This window comes from Ovis aries, chromosome 4 (genome assembly GCF_016772045.2).
Source record: "Ovis aries strain OAR_USU_Benz2616 breed Rambouillet chromosome 4, ARS-UI_Ramb_v3.0, whole genome shotgun sequence".
In the NCBI taxonomy this organism is placed as follows: domain Eukaryota; kingdom Metazoa; phylum Chordata; class Mammalia; order Artiodactyla; family Bovidae; genus Ovis; species Ovis aries.
The window spans coordinates 49,015,201-49,042,316 of record NC_056057.1 but is presented as its reverse complement, the minus strand read 5'-3'; positions in this window follow the sequence as shown (position 1 = coordinate 49,042,316).

The window sequence follows — 27,116 nt, the reverse complement described above, 5'->3', positions numbered from 1 at the left end:
TCATCTGCATATCTGAGGTTATTGATTTTTCTCCCGGCAATCTTGATTCCAGCTTGTGCTTCCTCCAGCCCAGCGTTTCTCTTGATGTACTCTGCATATAAGTTAAATAAGCAGGGTGACAATATACAGCCTTGACGTACTCCTTTTCCTATTTGGAATCAGTCTGTTGTTCCATGTCCACTTCTAACTATTGCTTCCTGACCCGCATACAGATTTCTTAAGAGGCAGGTCAGGAGGTCTGGTATTCCCATCTGTTTCAGAACTTTCCACAGTTTATTGTGATCCACACAGTCAAAGGCTTTGGCATAGTCAATAAACCAGAAATAGATGTTTTTCTGGAACTCTCTCGTTTTTTGATGATCCAACGGATGTTGGCAATTTGATCTTTGGTTCCTCTGCCTTTTCTAAAACCAGCTTGAACATCTGGAAGTTCACGGTTCACATATTGCCAAAGCCTGGCTTGGAGAATTTGGAACATTACTTTACTAGCGTGTGAGATGAGTGCAATTGTACGATATTTTGAGCATTCTTTGGCATTGCCTTTCTTTGAGATTGGAATGAAAATTGACCTTTTCCAGTCCTGTGGCCATTGCTGAGTTTTCCAAATTTGCTGGCATATTGAGTGCAGCATTTTCACAGGATGATCTTTCAGGATTTGAAAGAGCTCAACTGGAATTCCATCACCTCCACTAGCTTTGTTCATAGTGATGCTTCCTAAGGCCCACTTGACTTTGCATACCAGGATGTCTGGCTCTAGGTAAGTGATCACACCATCGTGATTATCTGGGTCATGAAGATCTTTCTTATACATTTCTTCTGTGTATTCTTGCCACCTCTTCTTAATATCTTCTGCTTCTGTTAGGTCCGTACCATTTCTATCCTTTATTGAGCCCATCTTTGCATGAAATATTCTCTTGGTATCTCTAATTTTCTTGAAGAGATCTCTAGTCTTTCCCATCCTATTTTTTTCCTCTTACCCCCAATTAACTGTTTATGCCTCACACCTGTTACTAAATCTTTCTGGAGCAGTGTTTCTCAAGCTTTAATGTGTACAGGAATCCCTGAACATCATGTTAAAATGCAGGTTCTGATCCACTATGTCTACGAGGCAACCTGAGAGTCTGCACTTTTACTAAACCCCCAAGTGATGCCATTACTACTGACTTTGGATGATAAGTCCTGTGGTTTGTCACCTTTGGTATAGAGAAGAATCAAACCTGAAGAGCTTTTGGAAATTGCACATACTTTGTACTCAGAAATTAGTAGCCCATGGGCATGTAGAAGAGCCTGGGAACGTACTTTTTACATGACCTTCAGAGACTGATGCCCTGATATTCACTGACCACACTGGGAAATCATTCATCAAAGGCTTGCAAACCAAATTGGCTATATTCTCTAACATATTCAATAATTTGTACCAGATTTCCAGACATCACTTAGATATCTCTAAGTCTTCCTTTTGAACTTCTTCCCTCTTCTTTTGTTTATATAAGGTAAATAGAATTGAAGTGCCAGAAATGAAATTAGGATCATTTAAGTAGGTAAGTGAAATATGCAATTTTGTGAAGAAATATGCAAATAGTGAAGCTGAAACTGGTAACCAAGTGGAAGTCCAGAGGTCATGCTACCAGGAAGAAGGGAAGTAATTTAACATGTGGGCTCAAGGTTCACTGGCCACTCTTCAGGTAAAGCCCTTGTATTGATAAAGTCCTCCTTCCTTTCTTCACTTTAATCTGGGCAAAAGGCTGTAGAAAACATTCAGGTTGAAGTTAGGCAAATGGGGATTCTCAGCTACACAAATATACACATGGCATTGTAACTTCAAGAAAATGCCCTGACTCCCTAAACCTTTTTTTCTTTATCTGCTATGTGGTGATGATAATAACCTGTAATAACCTATTTTTCAAAGTTTTGTGAAATTTGGAAATAATGCAGAGGAAGACCAGTGAGTAACCCCCTTCCAGTATTAAGTAAAGTAAAAGAATATACAGTTCACAGGAGAAAAACCACAAAAGGAGTTACATATGTGATGTTAGCCTTAGCTTGATTCACAGTAAGAGAAATGCCTAGTAAAACTACAATGAGGTATGCTTTTTACCCATCATGATGACACAGATCATTTTCATATACCATGCTGAGGGAGTCATAAAGAATAGGCACTCGGCTATACTGATGGTAAAAGTATAAACGGCATAACCTTCTGGAGACCACTTTGGCCTTAGCAATAAAATTAAAATCTTTATATACTTTGAACCAGAAATTCCACTTCTGTTTTGCTACATGTTTATACCTCAAGTGTTAGTATATATAGAAAAACAAGCATTTATTGCAGTATTGTTTAAAATACCAAAATATCAGAAACATCATAAATGTCCATCACCAAAATGTTATTTGAAGCTATGCAAATTTTCCTCAACATATTTATCCCAATAATTTAGCATCTGTTGGTGATTTTATCTATAATAATTAATACTGTGGTGTTTGAAAATTAGTAACTTGTGTTTTTATCATTCCTTCTATCCTTATGAATTGGAATTCTGTTGTGAGAACTTTCTTACCCCCACTTTAATTGCTCACTTACTTGTTTATGTCAGTGTGAAATCAAGGATATTTATTTTATTCTGTGCATTATAATCTCTTACTATTGTCATTTACTTTGTTGCTCACATTATCCCAAATTTGATTATTGGGAGCTCCCTGGATTTGGTCCTTTTGATCTATCCCTATCATATTTAGAATATTTCCTCACTTTCTGGCATCATAAGATATTCCAGGCTCATCTGTACTGTATCTGTCCAGAGCTGGAATCTGCCATTTCTCTAAGAGTTTTTGTTGTTGTATTTGTTAGTGAGAGAATGGTCACTAAATATGCTCATTGGTACTAGAGTATCATTGCTTCTAGTCCCTTGTAGTAGACAAAGTGAAGAATATAGATACACGTATACACACATCTTTATTTCTATACTGATCCATAAATATTTATATTTGTGATATATATTTATATAGAGCATTATTATTGGTCGTGAGTTCATATTGGTACCTAATCTCATAACACAGTTTATTCTAGTCTTCTCTCTATTCTCCGTTACAATCTTTCTACTACAGTGAGAAACGTGGCTTTCATCATTCACACTATTTGACTTACTTTCTCAACCCTAGAATACTCAATATAGCTTCAGAATTGCTAATCTATACCTCTGGGAAAAATAAAATTACAAGCAAGAGTATGTAACATTTGTGTACTGCTCTTTTTCACTTTAGCCTTATAAATATAGCCAAAATAATTTTCCAGAGTTATTTAAGTCAGTTCCTTCCCCTTCCTTCAGTTTTTCCTTTTTAACTTTTCATTTTGAAAAAAAAAAATAATAACATCAGATTTAGGAAAAAAGTTTCAAAAAGTATCCAAGAATTAGAATTCTTATATCTTTCTTAAATAATCACAGCATAGGAAAATATGTCATTCACTTGTAATAGAGTTAGGTTCTCTTGTTGCTATTATTCAGATTTTATTTGGGGTTCCATATTTTGCACCATATTTTAATGATATTTTTATTTTCATTTTAATTATTTATGGATTTTCTTTTTGGCATGTAGAACATTACTGTGATCCTGAAATTCAGAACTTTACTGAAAGATATACTCAGAATTGGGCTTCCCTGGTAGCTCAACTGGTAAAGAATCTGCCTGTAATACAGGAGACCCCAGTTTGATTCCTGGGTCAGGAAGATCCCCTGGAAGAGGGGTAGGCTACCCACTCCAGTATTCTTGGGCTCCCCTGGTGGCTCAGATGATGAAGAATCCACCTGTAATGCAGGTGACCTGGGTTTGATCCCTGGGTTGGGAAGATCCCCTGGAGGAGGGCATGGCAACCCACTCCAGTATTCTTGCCTGGAGAATCCCCATGGACAGAGGAGCCTGGTGGGCTACAGCCCATGGGGGTGCAAAGAGTCTGACACGACTAAGCACAGCACAGCATACGAAGAGTTATGTAACCTCCCTGACCTCTGACATAGTATTTTAGCTCCTGCATTTTATTTATTTTGTTTGCATCTACTGTCTCTAGATAACTGACTCTGGTTTCAGGTTTATTCTCTATTTTTGCCTACATTAGCAAATGCATGTATATTTTTTCGTTTCTCCTTCTTTCTGATATTGAGGGTGGCATATTAGCATAGGCACTCTTTGGTACTCGCCTTTTGTACTTAGTGGTGTATCTGGGAGCTCTCTCCATACAGTTCACTGAGCTCTTCCTCCCCGCTGCCTAGGACTCCACCGTGTGGATGTGTCTTGTGTGTTCTACTCACCTCCCACATATGGGCTTTCAGGGGATTTTCAGTGTTTTGTAATTAGAAATAATGCTGAGGTGAATAAACTTGTGCCAATGTGGGTTTCTGCTCTTGGGACTGTATCTTCAAGGTAAATTCCTTGAAGTAGGATTTCTGGGTCCAGTGCACGTGTATGTGTAGTTTTGCTCAGTCTTGCCAAGTTTCCTTCCATACAGTTGTACTAATTTGCCACCACCAGAGCTTGTTTCCCAATAGATTTTGTTGTCCTGCTCTTTATATTTTCATCAGTTTGATAGCTGAGAAACAGGATACCATTTGTGAAATATACTATAGCATTTTAAGTTACATTTCTTTAATAATGAGAGTTTGGATAGTTTTTAATATGTTTAAAGGAACATGTTTTGTGCATTGTTTGTTCATATCCTTTGCTTATTCTTCTATCAAGTTTTTGGTCCTTTGCCCCTCAATGTCTAAGAGGCTTTTAAAAAATATTAGAACTACTAACCCTTTCTCTTTGACATATGTTACAAATTCTTCCTGTTGAATTTTCTGCTGCTGCTGCTGCTAAGTCACTTCAGTCCCCATAGACGGCAGCCCACAAGCAGATAATACTTCAAATTTTTTAAAGAATACAGGAAAATGTTTTGGAGCAACTGAAAAGAAAAGAAGAAGCTGTGGCAAGTTAGAGATTGGGAGTGATTTTACCTCTCTTGGTCCTTACGATTTCAACTTGACTTTCTCCTAGGATCCCTCCAATAGAGCAACAGAAGTGTGCTGCCTGAGAGACTGGGTCAACAGCCTGGTCTGAGTAGCCAAAGGTGAGTCCTGACCACCACTCCTGTGTCTCTTGGTGCATGTACTGTGTGACATCACCAGTTCCAGGAAATTAATGGGGAGTTACACGCACAACTTATTTTCCTTCCTGGTGGCCTTCAAGTTCTCCAACAAAAACTGTAGGACTTCTGCTCTCAGAGGCCTGTCAGAGCTTCTTTTCTAAATATAAATGCAGAGACACTAAAAATAAACAGTGCTAAAGGTGAGTGTCATGGTTCCTGAAATGTCAGCACACCAAGGCAATAAACTTAGCTCTCAAGGAGCCAGAAAGGAACACGTGGCCACCTGTTCCCAACTGGGCTTTCGCAAATGAGAAACTGTCTGAGGGTTACTGAGTAGCTTTTTGCTTAAGTTGTGCTGAGGGCAGGACAGCAGAGAAATGATTCTTCCATCATCAGATATTTTTGTAGCAAGGTCCTTAAGTCCACGCAGTCGTCAGGCGTGGTGAGCCCACCTCAGCAAATCCGGGGCTGAAATAATGCAGTGATGAATCTCAATCAGCAGAGGGTTAGCAGGGCTTTTGGACACCGTGAAGGGCATAGTATCATGAGTCAGTATCACGAGGAGACACATGTGCCTGGCATAGTGTTTGTCCACCAGCATGCTATTAATATGTGTTTGAATAAATGAATAAGAAGGTATCCTATACTGCCTTGTGTGATTATTAAGAATCTGAAGGCTGGTATTAAAGGCCATAAGGGTTCAGGCGAGAAAGGCAAGGCAGAGGATGAAGGGCAGCAATACCTCTAAACAGGTAACTCTGAGGTCAGCCTATGGGTGGGACTTAGGAAAGGCTCAAACACAACAGATGACAACAGCAGCAGGTCATCCAAGCCACACTTGGAACACAAAGTCCCAGACCCGCAAACAAGGTCAGGCCCTGCCAACACCCCTGCCAACACCCCTGCCAACTGCCCAATGGAGAAGAAGCACAGTTACTGTAGGCAATAGCAGACACTTGAAAACCCAAGTTATACAACCAGTTAAGCAGAGGCCGCATCATCTTCTAACACAAAGAATGTGGCCAGGGTTATATGACCTCAATATTACTCCGAGAAATATTTTTCCCCACCACTCCCAGCCTCCCCACTCTTCCACACAAATATACCCCATATAATCAACCACAGACATTCTTTGAACAGGTTGTATTCACATACTCTTCCATGCCTTTATGCTATTCACTTTGCCCATAATACCATGTGGTCATTCATTCATTTATTCAGGAACAAATTCACTGATTCGTTCACCAATTGTGATTGATTTTTTCTTGAAACATAGTTGATTTACAGTGATTCAGGTATAGAGTAAAGTGATTCAGTTATATGTATATTCAATGTAGTTCCCAGTGCTCTACAGTAGATACTTGTTATTTATCTGTTTTATCTATGATAGTTATGTATCTGTTAACCCCAAACTCCTAATTTATCCCTCCTTCATCCTCTTTTCCCTTTGGTAGCCATAAGTTTGTTCTCTATGTCTGTGAATCTATTTCTGTTTTGTTGTTGTTCAATCACTCGCTCGTGTCCAACTCTTTGTAACCCTATGGACTGCAGCACAACAGGCTTCCCTGTCCTTCAGTATCTCCCATAGTTTGCTCAGACTTATGTCCATTGAGTTAATGATGTCATCCAACTATCTCATCCTCTGTCACCCGCTTTCTCTCCCATGGTCAATCTTTCCCAGCATCAGAGTCTTTTCCAATGAGTCACCTCTTCACATCAGAGGTCCAAAGAACTGGAGCTTCAGCAGCAGTCCTTCCAATGAGTATTCAGGGTTGATTTACTTTAGGATTGACTGGTGTGCTCCAAGGGGTTCTCAAGAGTCTTCTCCAGCACCACAGTTCGAAAGCATCAATTCTGTTTTGTAAATAAGTTCGTTTATATCATTTTTTTTAATATTCCATATATAAGTGATATCATATGATATTTGTCTGTCTGATTTTCTCTGATTTCTTTAAATTTGCCAGTTTGTTGATTACCAGTTATGTCCCAGGCACTGTGCTAGGCACTGGGGATATTGTGATAAGCAAAACAGACATGGTCCCTGCACTCTTGGGGGAGAGACAATAAACAAGTATAAATATTTGCTTACACGTTGTGATAAGTGCCAAGAAGAATTTTTGCTGGCAGAGAAAACACTAGATGGCACTGACTGTAGAGAGAGCGGTTAAGAGAGGCCTCCTGGGTACCTCTCCTGAGAAGCATTTGTTCACCAGCCCACACACCCACCCCACTCACTTACTGATCTCTGCTCCAAAGTCATTTGCTTCTACTTTTGACTTGACACCTCTCTTTGGTGGTTGGTTTCTGAGGCCAAAACTCTATTTCTGTATTAGTTCTCAGTGCAAGGAGGAGAGAGGGGAAAACACATGGGGTTTGGGAATCCAAAGGCCCAACTATAAGTTACAGTCTTCCATGTGAATTCTGGAATGCTTAGCAAGTCACCTGATTTTTTTATTTTAGCCTGGATTTCTTAGAAGCAGAGCTGGATGTATAAAAGTCTGTATACAGGTTGTTCATTTGGGAAGAAGCCCCATGGGGTAGAAGTGAAGGGTGGAAAGTGAAATGGGGAAAAGAGGGAGAGCCAGCCCAAGTACGCATGGCTGAGTGGGCCACCTCTACAGACACTGGGCCCGTGAGCCCTGGAAACAGCCCTGGGAAATTGGTCTTAGGTGACTGAGGCAAGCTTTTATCTGCTGGCCCACACCTCACTCCTTACTGATGAAGGGAGCCCACACGAGGACAGACACCTCTCCATTCCTGTTTCACAATATATGAGCTTCCAGTAGATGCCATGGGCCCATCATCCGGGGTGTCAGAGACAGCCCAGGGCAGGAAGCAGCAGTGCAGGCCCAAGGCCAGATGCTGGCCAGCTATACCCGGGTGGAGCCGGGCAGTCCTTGTGTACAGCTAGTTCATGAGGTAGTGACTGGAGGAAGAGAGAGGTGAGAAGGGTTTAAGTTGAAGCATCTGATACCCTCATCTAAAAAACAGTCACAGCAATAAAAATGCCTGCCTCTTAGGTGTGTGAGAGAAAAAGGATATGCTCCAAGTGAAATGGTCTGTAACCTGCAGACATCATAAAAACACTGACCACTACTGCCCTTACAATGAACCCTATTTATACCCCCAAGAAAGTGCCTGACATACGATTAAACAAAGATCAAATGAGAGTCAGGTGAATAAGTAAAGGGAGTGAGGGGGCATAAGTAGACATGTCCCAGGATCTTTACCAAAGGTTCCTACCTGCGTGCAATGAAGACATGCATTTCACTCAGTCCAGGTCCCTTCCATATTCAGTTAGATTAGAATGAAGTAAATGGTGGCAGGAGAGACATTTTGAAAGTAACTTACTTGAAAAACACATTAAGGCCATGCCTTTGGGAGAAGAGACCTGGAAAAGGTTTATTTGCCTATAAATGCAGCCCCATAAATGGGGTTAATTTTCTTTGACTTTGTCTTCAGGTCAGTTCAGTTGCTCAGTCGCTCAGTCGTGTCTGACTCTTTTCGACCACTTGGACTGCAGCATGCCAGGCCTCCCAGTCCATCACCAACTCCCAGAGTTTACTCACACTCACATCCATTGAGTTGTTGATGACATCCAAACATCTCATCCTCTGTCATCCCCTTCTCATCCCGCCTTCAATCTTCCCAGCATCAGGGTCTTTTCAAATGAGTCAGTTCTTATCATCAGGTGGCCAAAGTATTGGAATTTCGGCTTCCACATCAGTCTTTCCAATGAATATTCAGGATTGATTTCCTTTAGGATGGACTGGTTGGATCTCCTTGCTGTCCAAGGGACTCTCAAGAGTCTTCTCCAACACCACAGTTCAAAACCATCGATTCTTTGGCACTAACCTTTCTTTATAGTCACATCCATACATGACCACTGGAAAAACCATAGCCTGACTAGATAGACCTTTGTTGGCAAAGAAATGTCTCTGCTTTTTAATATGCTGTCTATGTTGGTCATAACTTTTCTTCCAAAGAGTAAGTGTCTTTTAATTTCATGGCTGCAGTGATTTTGGAGCCCCCCCAAAATAAAGTCTGTCACTGTTTCCACTGTTTCCCCATCTATTTGTCATGAAGTGACGGGATAAGATGCCATGATCTTAGTTTTCTGAATGTTGAGTTTTAAGCCAACTTTTTCACTCTCCTCTTTCACTTTCATCGAGAGACTTTTTAGTTCCTTGCTATTCTTTCAGTTCAGTTCAGTCGTTCAGTCGTGTCTGACTCTTTGTGACCCCATGAATCGCAGCACACCAGGCCTCCCTGTCCATCACCAACTCCCAGAGTTCACCCAGATTCATGTCCATCGAGTCAGTGATGCCATCCAGCCATCTCATCCTCTGTCATCCCCTTCTCCTCCTGCCCCAGATCCCTCCCAGCATCAAAGTCTTTTCCAATGAGTCAACTCTTTGCATGAGGTGGCCAAAGTACTGGAGCTTCAGCTTTAGCATCATTCCTTCCAAAGAAATCCCAGGGCTGATCTCCTTCAGAATGGACTGGTTGGATCTCCTTGCAGAATAAGGGACTCTCAAGACTCCCTGAGAGTCTTCGGCACTCAGCTTTCTTCACAGTCCAATTCTCACATCCATACATGACTACTGGAAAAACCATAGCCTTGACTAGACGGACCTTAGTCGGCAAAGTAATGTCTCTGCTTTTGAATATGCTATCTAGGTTGGTCATAAATTTTCTTCCAAGGAGTAAGCGTCTTTTAATTTCATGGCTGCAGTCACCATTTGCAGTGATTTTGGAGCCCCAAAAATAAAGTCAACAGTGTTTCCACTGTTTCCCCATCTATTTGCCATGAAGTGATATGACGGGATGCCATGACCTTAGTTTTCTGAATGTTGAGCTTTAAGCCAAGCTTTTCACTCTCCTCTTTCACTTTCATCGAGAGACTTTTAGTTCCTCTTCACTTTCTGCCATAAGGGTGGTGTCATCTGCATATCTGAGGTTATTGATGTTTCTCCCGGCAATCTTGATTCCAGCTTGTGTTTCTTCCAGCCCAGCGTTTCTCATGATGTACTCTGCATAGAAGTTAAATAAAACAGCCTTGACGTATTCCTTTTCTTATTTGGAACCAGTCTGTTGTTCCATGTCCAGTTCTAACTGTTGCTTCCTGACCTGCATACAGATTTCTCAAGAGGCAGGTCAGGTGGTCTGGTATTCCCATCTCTCTCAGAATTTTCCACAGTTTATTGTGATCCACACAGTCAAAGGCTTTGGCATAGTCAATAAAGCAAGAATAGATGTTTTTCTGGAACTCTCTTGCTTTTTCCATGATCCAGTGTATGTTGGCAATTTGATCACTGATTCCTCTGCCTTTTCTAAAACCAGCTTGAACATCAGGGAGTTCACGGTTCACGTATTGCTGTAGCCTGGCTTGGAGAATTTTGAGCATTACTTTACCAGCATGTGAGATGAGTGCAATTGTGTGGTAGTTTGAGCATTCTTTGGCATTGCCTTTCTTTGGGATTGGAATGAAAACTGACCTTTTCCAGTCCTGTGGCCACTGGCTGAGTTTTCCAAATTTGCTGGCATATTGAGTGCAGCACTTTCACAGCATCATCTTTCAGGATTTGAAACAGCTCAACTGGAATTCCATCACCTCCAATAGCTTTGTTTGTAGTGATGCTTTCTAAGGCCCACTTGACTTCACATTCCAGGATGTCTGGCTCTAGATGAGTGCTCACACCATCGTGATTATCTGGGTCATGAAGATATTTTTTGTACAGTTCTTCTGTGTATTCTTGCCACCTCTTTTAATATCCTCTGCTTCTGTTAGGTCCATACCATTTCTGTCCTTTATCGAGACCATCCTTGCATGAAATGTCCCCTTGATATCTCTAACTTTCTTGAAGAGATCTCTAGTCTTTCCCATTCTGTTCTTTTCCTCTATTTCTTTGCATTGATCGCTGAAGAAGGCTTTCTTATCTCTTCTTGCTATTCTTTGGAACTCTGCATTCAAATGCTTATATCTTTCCTTTTCTCCTTTGCTTTTCACTTCTCTTCTTTTCACAGCTATTTGTAAGGCCTCCCCAGACAGCCATTTTGATTTTTTGCATTTCTTTTCCATGGGATGGTCTTGATCCCTGTCTCCTGTACAGTGTCACGAACCTCATTCCATAGTTCATTAGGCACTTTATCTATCAGATCTAGTCCCTTAAATCTATTTCTCACTTCCACTGTATAATCATAAGGGATTTGATTTAGGTCATACCTGAATGGTCTAGTGGTTTTCCCTATTTTCTTCAATTTAAGTCTGAATTTGGTAATAAGGAGTTCATGATCTGAGCCACAGTCAGCTCCTGGTCTTGTTTTTGTTGACTGAATATCTTTGGCTGCAAAGAATATAATCAATCTGATTTTGGTGTTGACCATCTGGTGATGTCCATGTGTAGTCTTCTTTGGTGTTGTTGGAAGAGGGTGTTTGCTATGACCAGTGCATTTTCTTGGCAAAACTCTATTAGTCTTTGCCCTGCTTCATTCCGTATTCCAAGGCCTAATTTGCCTGTTACTCCAGGTGTTTCTTGACTTCCTACTTTTGCATTCCAGTCCCCTATAATGAAAAGGACATCGTTTTTGGGTGATAGTTCTAAAAGGTCTTGTAGGTCTTCATAGAACCTTTCAGATTCTTCAGCGTTACTGATTGGGGCATAGACTTGGATTACTGTTATATTGAATGATTTGCCTTGCAGACGAACAGAGATCATTCTGTCGTTTTTGAGACTGCATCCAAGTACTGCATTTAGGACTCTTTTGTTGACCATGATGGCTACTCCATTTCTTCTGAGGGATTCCTGCCCGCAGTAGTAGATATAATGGTCATCTGCGTTAAATTCATCCATTCCAGTCCATTTTAGTTCACTGATTCCCAGAATGTCGACGTTCACTCTTGCCATCTCCTGTTTGACCACTTCCAATTTGCCTTGATTCATGGACCTGACATTCCAGGTTCCTATGCAATATTGCTCTTTACAGCATCAGACCTTGCTTCTATCACCAGTCACATCCACTGCTGGGTATTGTTTTTGCTTTGGCTCCATCCCTTCATTCTTTCTGGAGTTGTTTCTCCACTGATCTCCAGTAGCATATTGGGCACCTACTGACCTGGGGAGTTCCTCTTTTGGTATCCTATCATTTTGCCTTTTCATACTGTTCATGGGGTTCTCAAGGCAGGAATACTGAAGCGGTTTGCCATTCCCTTCTCCAGTGGACCACATTCTGTCAGACCTCTCCACATGACCCGCCCCTCTTGGGTTGCCCTGTGAGCTCTGCATTCAAATGGGTATATCTTTCCTTTTCTCCTTGGCTTTTCACTTCTCTTTGTCTTCACTTTCACTTTGTCTTTTGCTTTCTCTTTTCACTTTGTCTAATAACTGACAAAATAATCAAACAGGATTTGGGTAAGAAACCATTTGAAACCATGTAGAAGATAGAGTTCTCTCGTCTTAGAAGTTTATAAACCATGAAGAAGGCAGAAGAAGGCAAATGGCATTCAGTCATAAACTATAAAGCAGGGCTAGCATGTTGCTATGGTCCGTAGTCACACATGATAACTAATTATGTGGATTGAAATCAGGCAACATCAACCTGGGAAGGTTTCATTTCGTTGCAACTTACTTTGGTTCAATTAGCACTTGAAGACCCAGTAATAGTCAGAACCTGGACTGTGCTGGGGCAGTGGGACTCGAAAAGTAGTGAGGGCAACAGATATGAAAATGAACAGTGAGGGACTTCCCTGGCAGTCCATTGGTTAAGACACTGTGCTTCCAAGCAGAGGGTGTGGGTTCAATTCCTGGTCAAGGAAATAAGATCCCACGTGCTGTGTGCCATGGCCGAAAAATTAAAATAATAAATATAAATAAACAGAGCAAGTGTCAGAAATGCAATCAAGAGAGCCACACAGAGTAAGGGATGCAGAGAACAGGTATAAACAAAGGACACCTAACTCACCTCACAGGGGAAGCAAGGAAAGACCAAGACAGTTTTCCAAAAAGAAGAGATACCCCTGTAAGGCTGGATGCAGAAGCAGTTGGATGGTACAAAGGGAAGAGTGTTAGGCAGGGAGAATAGCCCAGATGAAGGCCTGGGGGTGGGAGGGAACCTGGTGCTTTGAAGGAATTGCAAGAGGGTCACTGTTTTCAGGGAGCTTGCATGGATGTGGTGGGAGGTGAGGCTGCAGCTGCAGGACCTAGTGAGGACAGGATCATAAGGAGTCTTCCATGTCAGACTAATACATTTGAGCTGCCTAAGGGGAAAGGCAAGCCATGGAAGGACTTTGAGTGGTAGGATGACATGATCCCATCAGTGCTCTTCAAGACACCTCTGACCATGGTATGAGAAAGTGGGAGACAGAGTGGGTTTGGACATGTGGGAGCAGGGAGCTGGGTTTGGAAATGATTGTGGTGGTCAGTCTGGGGAGAGGTGGTGATGACCGGTGACAGTAGAGCAGGGCCAGGACAGTGACATGGTGATGGATTTCCGGGGGTGGGGTGGGGGGAAACCAACATGGTGATCGCCATTTCTTTGGATGTGGGAAGTGGAGGAGCAGGGGGAATCAGAATGAATCCCCAGTTCCTGCCTCAGGTGACTCAGTGGATGTTTGTGCCATTTGGTAAAGAGAAGAAAGAGGTTTGTTCAGTTCAATACAGCAGAATTGGAAGAAGAGTAAAGTCGGAGGAGACATCTACTTAGAAAATGTTGTATTTTTCTCTAGTTGTTTTTGGAACATGGGATCCTTTTGTAATATTTTTGCCCTTGAAAAGGGGTAAAACCCTCAAAGGCTCTGAGGCCTCCTATAGATGGTTGAGTAAGCCATGCCAGCAAAAGGGCACTGGGCCAAGGGAGTGAGTGGGGCTGAATGTGGTTCACACTTGCTCCTTCGATGTCGCTGGCCAGGGCTGCATCTGGCCAGCTGGTAACGACACCATGCTGGATATTTCCATGTGCCTCTCCTGATCCAGTCTCCATGCTTCACCCTCCTGTGGGCCCTGGATGGCTGGCCTGTGTCAACCGCATTTCTCACCCTGGGTTTCCTAGCAGGAGGCCCTGGCAGGGGATCAAACAGAGTAATGTTTATGTCTCTGTTCCCTCCCTACTGGGTGGTCTCTCTCCCTTTACTGAGGGGCACGGCTCCCACAGCATCAGTCCCTGTTGGGTTCAAGCTCGGGGTTCTCTCCTGTTGCTCAGGGTTGGGCTGTTAATGCCTCTACACTGTTCTGTCTCCAGGATGCTGTGTTATTCCTTGTGGGTTTCTCTAAGTCCCACCCACACCTTTGAAAATGGGGCCTCCCTTACGCTCTTCTTGGTATCCAGTTTGAGGGTTTCTGCTGGAACCAGGACTGACTTGGAATATTTTTCTAAATAACGCAGAGCAACATCTCCATTTACTTAATCATGCACCTGTGGAGCTGTGACACTCATAGGGACCCCTGTTTCTCATTCTTACAAAGATGCTGTGTTAGCAAGGAGGCCCTTTAGGTTCTCAAACTCAGCCAGCCTTAATCCATAGGTACTAGAATAAATTTTCAGTCTGACCCAAATTTTTGAGTCAAAGGAAGATGAAAGATAGTAGTTGTCGAGTCCATTTGAGCTGCTGCAACAAAGTACCAGAGCCTGGGCCTTATCAGTTCAGTTGCTCAGTCGTGTCCAACTCTCTGCGACCCCATAGACTGCAACACGCCAGGCTTCCCTGTCCATCACCAACTCCCAGAGCTTGCTCAAACTCCTGTCCGTTGAGTCAGTGATGCCATCCAACCATCTCATCCTCTGTCATCCCCTTCTCCTCCTGCCCTCAGTCTTTCCCAGCATCAGGGTCTTTCCCAATGAGTCAGTTCTTCGCATCAAGTGGCCAAAGTATTTGCGCTTCAGCTTCGACATCAGTCCTTCCAATGAATATTCGGGACTGGTTTCCTTTAGGATTGACTGGTTTGATCTTGCTGTCCAAGGGATTCTTAAGAGTCTTCTCCAACACCACAGTTCAAAAGCGTCAATTCTTTGGTGCTCAGCTTTCTTTATGGTCCAACTCTCACATCCATACATGACTACTGAAAAACCTAGCTTTGACTAAAGGACCTTTGTCGGCAAAGGTTGGCTTTATAAACTATAGAAATTTATTTTTCACAGTCCTGGTGGCTGGAAGTCCAAGATCAGAGTACCAGTATAGTTGAGTTCTGGTGAAGGCCCTCTTCTTGGTTCATAACTGGCATCTTCTCACTGTGTTCTGTCTTGGTGGAGAGGACCTAGGGTCTCTGTGGGCATCTTTGGTAAGGGCCCTAATCCTATTCTTGCAAATGTGAGGCAACAAGTCAGAGGAGCTAAGGAATCTGTAGGCTTGTTCTCTGTCCTCTCTATACTCAGAACCCACCCCCAGGACTGAGAAAGAGGGACCTGTTGGTTCCTATTCTTCCTCTGGCCCTTTCCAAGCTTTGGATGTGAGGCACTGTGCTCATTTAGGATTGCTGAGCTATAGGCAGTGTTAAAGAGGCTCTGGAATCTCAAATTTACTGCCTATCTGGACTCTTTATTCCAGGAAGTTAGAAATCTTCCAAGCAGCTTATCTGAAATTAAGCTTTAAAAAGATCATTGCAGTTTGATATTTTGGTGAAATCCTAAGTACCAGGGCTCTCTTACCAAAGCAATCAATCAGCAAGGAATCAATCTTATTCTTTTTGTCTGCCTTCCCAAGCATTCTCTAACATCCTATGAGGCAGGAGTGAGCAAAGTGCCTTACTCAGCCTTAGGCAGCTGTAGCCCTCTGAACTGCTTATGTTTTTCTACCCCAAGCTAACGATGCTTGTACTGAAGTGGTGGGATCTCCCCTAACCTCTTCCCTTGCCTTCCTCACTCCACCATGGTTGAATGAGAGGGTTTAGAATTTGGATTAAGACTTTGCTCTCCCTTGTTCCTTCCCCTTTTATTCATTAATGTATTAATTATTTGTTCATTGATTTGTATCTGAAGTCTGAACCTTAGCTAGCTAGCACCCCTCCTACCACTAGGATTTAGATTTACATCTGGGAGTGCTTAGCTGATTTGTGAGTGAGCCCAGCTTGTCTATGTATCTGAAGGACAGGAACCTCCTAGGAAAGCCTTAGTGCGGAGGACTAGAAAGTGGAGGATACCTACTGGGTTCAGTTGCAGTGAATCAGCAGTGGGCTGGGGCTTGAGGGTGGTCCTGGTGGGATTTTGGAAACAGCAAAGCACTTGTCACTCAGGTGTCTTCTGATGTAGCAGGCAAGGACTTGTGCCTGAGTCCTTAGGTGACAGTATTAGTAAAATGGCAAATCAAAACTAAACTAGCTCTTCACTCCAACATCCTAAGGTTACAGAGAGCAGCAGTAGCAGCAGCAACAGCAGCCAAGGGCCAGGCAGCTGTCAGGATCCTTATCCTGGACACGGGCAGGCACCAGCTTGGAGGGGATGCCTCACATGGCCACTTTTGGTGTCAGCAGCAATGGAGACATCAGCCCAGTAAGAACAGGTGAGGAAGAAAGTGGCAGGTGCCATGCATAACTATAGGGTCCCTGTGCTTGGTATCTATGTGATAATCACTGAGGAATCCCAGATTTGGGGGGATCAACTTGATGGACAGATGGGGCATTAGAGCAGCCTCAGAGTGTGTTGCAGTAAATCCTTAGAACCTTGGTTTGTGTGTCTTTTAAATTAAGATCCTATTTCACTCCAAGTAGTGCAGTTTGGGGGACACATTCCTTAAATCCAATTTAGTTCCAAACAGAATTTGCTGGAGCTTTAGATGAAAGCCTGGGATAAAAAATTAAAAAAAAAAAAGCAAAAAAAACAGGCAGCTGTGTAAACAGGGCCCATACCTGCCTGGGAGGGACATGCACATGTGCGTGCGCACACACACACCCACATCTTCCCCTCTGTGGAAAGGCCTGGGAAATTGCCAGCTGACCTGCGGTCCCTTTTGGCCAATTAGAAATTCAGAACTGCTGTAATTATAATACCTCCAAGAATTTCTGAGGCCCTTAGAGTGTCACAGAAAGTTCAAGCTGAAGGCATTCAGCTCAGAAGAGGGCAAGGAGGGAACATGAAACAATGGAGGGTCACAGGCGAGACAGTAGAAAGATCTGAGGGCAGAAACTAGCTTCCATATTTGTGACACATTAGAGACCTGCCTGGGAAAAAGAAAGAACAACATTTATTAAGCACCTAATTCTTGTCTAATTCTGTGCTTTCCTTCACACCTCATCTCATCTCATCCTCATGTAGCTCTGAGATAGGAGCAAGGCTTAGACGGGGCAGATAGTTTATCCAGGGTGACCTGGGCAGTGAAACAGAACCAGGACTTGAAATCCAGGTCTTCAAGGACACACAGTCCAGCCCAATAATGCCCACCCTAGATGCACATGCACCTATGTCTATTTCAGCAAAGGCAACAGCTAGTAAGTTCTAGGCTCTGTCCTAAGTGCTTGACAAATATTAACTCCTTTAATACTCACAATAACCCTAGGACATACACATCATCATCATTCCTAGGTCCTAGGAAGCACAGAGAGATCACTCAGCTTGCTGAGGCCCCAAACCTAGTGGCAGTCACGGCAGAGCCGGCAGCCTAGCTAAGAGCCTGATCTTCTCAGTATCCCTCCAGGTTATCTCTATGTGAAGGGAAGGGCATCTACTGAATGCTTACTCTAGGCCAGCCCCGTTGGGGCTATCTTGAGTGCTTTGAATTTATTACCTGGTTTGGTTCACATGGCCAGAGTGCACAGATACTGAAGGCCCCTGATGACCACATAGGCATACGCGCTCAGTCGTGTCCAATGTTTGCAACCACATGGACTGTAGCCAGCCAGGCTGCTCTGTCCATGGCATTTTCTAGGCAAAAATACTGGAGTGGGTTGCCCTTTCCTTCTCCACGGAATCTTCCTGATCCAAGGGTCAAACCCATGTCTCTTGCTGTCCTGCATTGGCAGCAGATTCTTTACCAGCCGAGCCACCAGGGAAGCCTACATAGTACGGTGGCTAAATTCCAAGTGTGGACTCTGGAGTCAGACACTTACTTGTTAAATGACCTTGGGTAGATGCTTTAATCTTTCAGTGGTTCTTTCATCACCTCTAAAGTGAGAGTCATCATGGTTTTGGCTTCAGATTTGAGATAAAGATTACTTGAATTTTGTTTTGTTTTGTTTGGTTTATTTATTTGGCTGCACCAGTCTTAGCTGCAGCATGCAAGATCTTGGATCTTTGTTGTGGCATGCAGAATCTATGTCCCTGTCCAGGGATTGAACCTGGGCCCCCTGCATTGGGAGCTCAGAATCTTAGCCACTGGGCCACCAGGCAAGTCCCTAATTGAGCTATTTTGTGCCATGTGTTTAGCATAGTGTCTAGCCAGTAGAAAGTGCTGGAGTACTTTTTAAGGCGAGCAAAAAAACTGGCACGAAACTTGCAGGACTGGAAGGGGTCCTGGTGAAATTCTGTGGCTGGTGCTCAAGCGTCCAGGGCAGCACCCACACGTACTGTGGCTGTGATTTCTGTGTTCTGCAAGGTCCTACCAGCTGTCCTGTGGCAGGTCAGATCTCATAAGGGGACTGGCTGGCCATTGCTATTTTAAGCCAGTGAAATGGATTCCCTCTAACCTAAGAAATAAGCTAAAAGCAGAAATGAGAAGTAACTAGGAGGCCACAAGATACCAGAGGAAACTTGTCCATTCAGGACCAGAGAGTCTGTCCTGGATAAGTGCTTGGACTCTGCCATCCTTGAAACAGAGCGTCAGCTGCCTGGAGGTTAATCAACATTCCAGGGCTATTTGACATGGCAGGAAATAATAAATGACTCTGTGATATCAACCTAACTGCTTAGCCTCAAGGCCAGGATAGTGCTTGCGGGGCTCTCCCAGCAACCTGGAGGCTGGTAGCAGTGGATTGATACACTGCTGATATAAGCAGTCACTAGCCCCACTCACCTCTGTGCCCTCTCTCCAGCCTGGGCCACTTGCCCCACTTTGGAAGCCCTGATGTTCTGGGAAATTCATCCAGTAGGGTTGGAATGTGTGGGCAGAGCTGGTCCATGGGACTTGGGTCCTGGTTGCAGAGGAGATGGCTGCTTAAATGTGCTGAGATGAAGCAGCATAGGGAGCTAGAGTAGGAGGCTGAAGGAGCTGTGATGACGGTCCATCTTCCGTGTTCCATGAAGCTAAGAAGCTTCCTGCCTTCCACACACATTCTGAGCTTTATTTATGCACATTGTATCCTTTACTGGTTGGGACTCTTCTCCCCATTTTATAAGTGAAGGAACCATGGCCTAGAAACACTGAGTAAGTGCATGGCACAGCAAGGACACAGGTCTGGAAGGATGGCCAGAGAGGTGGGGAAGGCGAGAGTAGCGAGGCGCTCATCTGTTTTATCTTTATCACAGAGCAAAGGATCACCATTGCAGTTTTAAGCACAGACAGGGCAAAATTAGACTTGCATTTTGAAGAGAGGAGGCTCTGGCTGCTGAGTGGAGAATGAATTGAGTGAAGGGAGCCGAGTTCTGAGTCTAAGGCTGTGGTCTAGGTGAGAGGCAATGCTGGACTCACCAGGTGGTGATGGAATGTGGATGGAACCCAAAGAGATGTGAAAAGCTAGTGCCTGCCTGCATTTGAGGGGGCCTTGGCAAATAAATGCATCTCCTTCTAGCAAGTTTTCCATAGAAGAAACATTCAAAAGCCGCACAGTTAAGACAAAGGAAGAAATCTCAGATCCCATGCTTGCTAAAGAACAAACCTTGAAGCTTCCCAGGAATTACCAGAAAGGGATTGATGCTCTATCTGCAAACTTTTCACAAATATAGTCCAGACAGTGAGCAGCTAAGATTATTGTGTGGTTGGAAACACTTGGAAAGAAATTAAGCTGGGAGTTCTGAGAGTCTCAGCACCTTCCAGATCCTTCCGTGTCCAGCATCCTTAAGGGCCTGGGCCACAGGAGCCATATCTTATAAGAGACAATGCCAACTCCTCCCCCAATTCTGCAGGTCTGTGCTTTTCATCCCTTCTATTCCCAGAATTTTAGCATCATCTATGGCAAAGTAAATGGAAAAAAAAAAGTCAGTAATTGATTTATGGGGAAAGAATAAGAAAGCTATATGGAGAGTTTGGCTGAGGGTCCAGTGAGGGACCCTGACAACCACCTGGTACTAGGCATTGATGTGTATAAACAAAGACGTTCTTGGGAAGCATAGAGCATGACATAAAGCAGCTAAGAGAAGCAAGCCCTAATTATATAGCGATTTCGCATTAAGGAACTAGAAGAATCATAAATGGAGAAGTGGGTGTGACCCCAGGCATTTTATGGCTGAAGGCCCCATAACCTTCACAGAGCTAAGCCAGACTCCAGGACAAGGGCTAGGGCCTATGGTCACTCTCTTTTGTTGAATGAATGAGTGAATGAACGAATGAATGAATGAGGACCCTAGGCTTCCAGTAGAGGCTTGCTTCAGCCACATGCATTCCTGTTCACTCATCTGGAATGCTGGTCCGACGCGTTATGTGGCTGAATCCCTGAATTAGCCTATCAGAAACTCTGGCCTACATTACTTGACTTCATTTTCCTTGAAGCATTTATCATTATTTGAATTTTTTAAGTTGCTTGTTTACTCATCTATCATTGGTCATACATCCTTGAGGTCAGAGACTTTATATTTGTTTGAAACAACGTCCCTGGGCCTATGTGTGGAATGAATGCCCAAAGATGATAAATCAATGATTTGAAACCTTATAAATACTGTGACATAAAAGTCACCAGCTGGAAGATGGGCAATTGAGACTAATAGTTCACTCAGTGTTTATTGTGTGAACCAACTAATTACATCACTTTTTCTGGTCAGCTAATTAGAATATCTCACAGATTGACACAGATGAATATTTATAAAACAAATGTAAGGCACAAAATATCAGTGTCAATGAAGTAATATGAGCATGTAAGTCCGCTAACAAAATAAGCTGTATTAGAACACTCAGTAATACCACTGCAAAAAAATAGCTTTAATATAAATATTTAACCAAAAGTGTGAACTAAACATTTGTTACTTCATTTGTAGGAAGATAAATTCCTGCTTCTGCTGAGTGTTTCTAAGTTTCCAAACAACTGCTTGAAGTTTCCAGTAACCTGAATAATTTATTTTTAAAATTTTTTATTTATTGGAATAGAGTTGATTTCCAGTGTTGTGTTAGTTTCTGCTGTACAGTCAAGTAAATTGGTTATACTTATACATATACATATACATCCAGTCCTTTTTTAGATTCTTTTCCCAAACAGGTCATTACAAAGTATTGAGTTGAGTTCCATGTGCTTTACAGTAGGTCCTTATTAGTTTATATATAGTAGTGTGTCTTTGTCAGTCCCAATCTTCCATTTTATCCTTCCCCTCTCCTTTTCCATCTGGTAACCATAAGTTTGTTTTCTACATCTGTGACTCTATTTCTATTTTGTAAACAAGCTCATTTCTATGGTTTTTTTAGATTCTACATACAAATAATATTATATGATATTTGTCTTTTTCTGTTTGACTTACTTCACTTAATACGACAGTCTCGAGGTCCAACCCAGTTGCTGCAGATGACATTATTTCATCCTTTTTACGGCTGAATAATATTCCTTTGTATATATGTACCACATCTTCTTTATGCATTCATCTGTTGATGGATATTGTGGTTGCTTCCACATCTCAGCTATTGTAAATAGTGCTTCTATGAACATTGGGTTGCATGTATTTTTTTTGTATTAGAATTTTCTTTGAATATATGCCCAGGAGTGGGATTGCTGGATAACGTAGTAGTTCTATTTTCAGTTTTTTAAGGAACCTCCATACAATTCTCCATAATAATTGTACTATTTTACATTCCCACCAATGGTGTCAGAGGGTTCTCTTTCCTCCATATCCTCTCCAGAATTCCAAACAATTTAAATAGAGCATTTTTTTGAGTGCACAGTCATTGCAAGATGTCAGTATTATGACTGAGATTAGCCCAGCCTCCTAGAAAACAAAGCCACAGTGAGAGAACTCCAGTTTGTCTCATCCAAGGAATAAACCAAACCACCACTGCTTAAGAATGAGATTAGGCCCCAGAATGTTCAGGTCCTTTTCCCTTCCCCATTCAATACCCCAGAGATGAGGATGCTTCAGAGATTTCAAGTTGTAGGTCCTCAGGGCCATGGTGAACTTGTCTTCTTTTGAAGTGTGCCCAGGAGAGGACCAAATACAAATGACACGTATTAAATGCTATATGGTTAAGATGCTGAGGAGACTGGCAGACGCTTTGTGTTGGTCAGGTTGTTATTCAGCCATGTTAAATAACCATTGGAGGAAGCCCAGCAAAACTGAATAGCTCAGCAAACCACCCCCACCCCGCCCCCACCACCACCACCACCAATCTTTGCAACTGCCTACAGGCACTGGAGCTATTGTGCAAGAGGCACATCTGGTTAAGAGCATCTGAATGAAATTTCAGTCTGCTAATCTGTGTTTTTTAAACTTCTCACTAGCAATTTGCTCTTACCTGGAGGCTAGTCAGGATAAAAATGAAGATCAAAGAGGCACAGGCTTGTGGCTCTGCTAATATTTCATTGTTTTTTCTTCTTCCTGTTACTCTCCAGGCTGAAAAAAGAGTAGGAGTGGGGAGGTGAGTTTGCATCTTGCTGCCTGGTGCTAGGCAGAAAAAAAGGGTTTTTTGCACATGGAAGAAAGTCTAGAAAACCCTTGGGTCTTTGAATGAGAGAGCAACAATGCTTGGTCTTCATGCCACATTGGAGCAGAAATTATCTGATGAGCTGACCCATCTTTGGATTCCTATTTCAAGTTTATCCACTTATTGGATGTGGCCCCAAAGTCAATCAGTGATGATCAGAGCTATGCGATCCTCTACCAACCCTAGCTTTCCTATTTACCTGTTAGATACCCCTCTACTTTCTCTTTTCTCGGGCCCCTGCCTGGAAAGGTGAGTCTTATACACTGTTAGGGATGATTTTTCTGAATATTCATGTTAAGATCTTTCATGGTCAAGATCCTTCAGCTTCAGATCTTTATGATTTTCCTAATGTTATCTCTGCTATCTTAGAAGACTTGTAAGTGTAAACTCATTCTTATTTCATTCATTCACACAAACATATGGGGGGAAAAACTGCTTTCCTATTTTGTAATGGTCCCTCAGGACAATAGCTCTGATTCTGGGGACTCACCAAATTGTCATGAATAAACAGGATTAGGCCAATGGGAATTTCACATCATAGGACCTCTCTCTACGTTGGGATTGATACTGCAATCAAAGATCACTAATAAATGGTCATAGGTACTTTCATACAGAGCATACAACAAAGTTGAAAACTGCCCCCAAGACCCCTTTAAAGCAGCTGTTTAGGGGTCTGGCTTCTGGTAATGGTGAATTAATTGAATTTGCTGGGCAAAACTTCCTGCAGATAAAACTATAAAATCTGAACAAAGTATTTTAAAAAACACTATTTAAAGGCACTGGAAAGTGGTCAAAGCAAATGGAAACCAAGAGATGCAGTTTTGAAAGATCACAAGTGCAACAGATAAAAATAGAATTGTAAGGTTTGGGGGGTTTTTTTGTTTGTTTGCTTGTTTTTGGTCTGAAGTCACTACCCAATATCCACAGTTCCAGTGGCAGAAAACTACAATCTTACTGGCTTGAAGTGCCACAGAAAGAAGTTCAGGGTTGACAGAACAAATTTAGGGTGAAAGGGAGAGAAATCCTGAAAGTGAAGAACCACAGAAGTAGGGAGACCCAAAATCTGAGTGTAAATTCTGCCCACATCCTTAGCAACTGCTAAATCACACAAGCACAGGGGAAACCTCAGGGACTCCTAAAAAATAATTATAGTATTATAATAATATTCTAAATAAAGATAAAACTGCACTGAGTCAGTTTGTGAAACTGCTGCTTTTTAGATTTAGCACCTTCTCCTATATTCTTCTAATATTAGTGGAGAGAGCTCAAGTCAGACCAGCAAAGGAGCTGAAAAATCTAGTACAAACTCTATGCAAATTCTTTACTAACCACTGACCTACACAGACTGAGGGAAGATCCCTGGGAAGCAGGCTAAAAATCAATGACTTAAAGCAGAAAGAACTAAACAGAGATAGCAGCTGCACAATGTAAGGGTATATAGTTTGAGTCTAGGCAGACAAACAACAATGAAATCTGTCCTCAGTAGAACACAGCAGATTACAGAGTTGCTAAATTGTAATATTTAATTATTCAAGGTCTATAGCTAAATCAGCTGCTTGAGGGAAATTTATAGCTTTAAATATTTGTATTAGAAAAAAAGTCTGAAAGTAATCATTTCAGCTTCCATCTTAAGAAGTTTCTGCTGTTGTAGCATAAAAGTAACCATAAACAATACATTTTTTTAAATGGACACAACTGTGTTCCTGTAACATTTTATTTATAAATACAGGTATAGTTTGGATTGGCCCCATGGGGAATAGCTTGCTGACCTCTGGCCTAGAGTAACTAATGTTAATGATAGAAGCTGCAGAGTTATTTAAGTATTCGGTAAAGAGAGCAATGTTTTGTTTGTTTTTTTTCTGTAATGCCAACATGGATTCCATTTGTCTTCAGTAAGAAGGGAGACCTGTCCAGGAATCCCCTGGAAGTTCAGTGATTAAGATTTTGTTCTTCTACTGCAGGGGGTAAGGTTCGATTCCTGATCAGGGAACTAAGATCCCACAAGTCATGTGACACGTCTAAAAGAAAAATATGTTTTTAGAAAGAAGGGAGATTGTCCAGCCCGAGGTCAGTGAATCAGGAGATTACTAATAATGACAATACTTAAACGCAGCGTACTCAAGTATTTAGCAATTATGCCCCTCTCCCTCCAAAATGAGAACTTGATCCTTCATGTCATGCCTTGAAGGTTAAATTCAAAGCTCTTCATTAAAATTCTTGGCATGGCTTCTTTCTTATCATCGTTGTAAAATTAACGCCTGAGTGAAACCAGGTCCTCCCACTTCTGTGGGCCTTATCCCATGGGAATAGTAGGGTGGCAATTTTATCTTGTCATGGCAACTCAAAAAGAGGTCCTAGAATGAGGGTTTAGAATATCAAGGACCACTATTATTTGGCATGTGCAGAGGGCTTATTAAATGCCATGCACATGATACTGAGCACATGGTTACTCTTACAGAAGCTTAGTTACTGCTACTATATTATATATGGTGGTGGTGGTTTGGTCACTAAGTTGTGTCCAACTCTGTGACCTCATGGACTGTAGCCCACTAGGCTCCTCTGTCCATGGGATTTCTCAGGCAAGAATACTAGAGTGGGTTGCCATTTTCTTCTCCAGAGGATTTTCCTGACCCAGGGATTGAACCCATGTCACTGGCATTAGCAGGCGGATTCTTTACCACTGAGCTACCAGGAAAGCCCGTTATATATGGTAGGAGATTTAAATAGTAGGAGTGCACATCAAAATTTTGCAAACTACATTTGCTTTAGTCTTACTGTGGAGAGTATTATCTAGTAAATCTAGGGTAGAGTTTAAGTATAATGGTGAAAGAAAAGCTCCTCAGGTGATTCTGGTTTGTACCCATGGTATACATGTGTGAACTATATATAAGGTAAACAAATATTTCATACACACACACACCACACATGCCTGTATAGTGATTGCATTTCTGAAAGCTCCTTGTCAAACTTGGTAACTGTCAAAAAAGACAAATTTCTTTAAAGACATGAATTCACATATGAAAATTTAAAATTCTCTTTAAGATGCAGCAAAGCAATAACTACACATTTTTCAGCAACACAAGTGCAAGTCTGCATCTCAATAAAAAATAGATGTCACATTCAAATGAGAATAATCTGAGAAGGGTTTATTTACACCTAATTCTCAAAATGTGGACAGGATATAAGAGAAAAGAAAGAGTAGTTTAGGAGCCTGGGGCTAACAAGAGCTGAGCTGGTACCATCCCTAGGTCTGATGGAATGAAAGCAGGGATACGTGACTAGAACTTGGAAGAAGAGAGACTTGTAAGGTGGGTTTACTGTGAGACACAGGTGAGTGTGAGCAGAACTCACCTGGACACTGAAGACAATGGAGCTGCTCTTCTCACCCACACAGCTCTTCCCCACCCCACAGCATTTCACTCAATGTTCCCGACAGCCATCCACACATCACCCAGAAGTGATTCTAAAACGCAACAAGGATCAACAGTGAAGTGTGTTATGGATGGGGGTAAATCATCCCAGAATCTATCAGGAGGGCACATCATACTTGCTGCTGGACAGGTATGTGAAAAAAAAAACAGAGTCAGGGATAGATGAGAAGAATTATGAGAAAGTGCCTCATATGTGTGTAGAGAACTCCAGGAACCCAAATTTCACTGTTTTTCTTTGAACTGCTGTAATAGGTAAGGAACGGTAATAGACCCTCCGATGCCACTAAGTATGGACTGAGAAAATAGTCTTTCTTATTAGTTACTTTAATGAGTGAAGGATTTTTAAATCTGTACTTCTGGGAGCATATGATTTTGGGCTCTACTCATCTACTCACTTACCATTTCATTCAAAAGCAAGTCTCTTGGTGCCTGGCATAACTCCAGTTCTCTTCGAGGCTGAAGATTTCTCTTTGCTTTATAAAACAAAGAAATGATCAACTCTTTCATTTATCTTTTCTATTAATATAGTTTTTCATATTCTGGCTTTGTCCAGAGAAGTATCCATCTTTTTAACTAGGGTTAATCTTAATCTTATAAAAATCTTTACCTTAGGGATAGCAACCAAAAAGAGCAGCACAAAGTTACACAAAGGCTAGTGAGCATTTCAAAATAAATGCTCATAAGTGCTGCAATTCATGGGGTCGCAAAGAGTCGGACACAACTGAGCAACTGAACTGAATTGAAGACAACAAATGCTCATAAGACAACAATAAATGCCTCATAAGACAACAAAGAAATGCATATTAAGCAATGAGTTTTTTTCCTGTTAAATTGGAAAGTATTTCAAAAATTCATAATACTCACT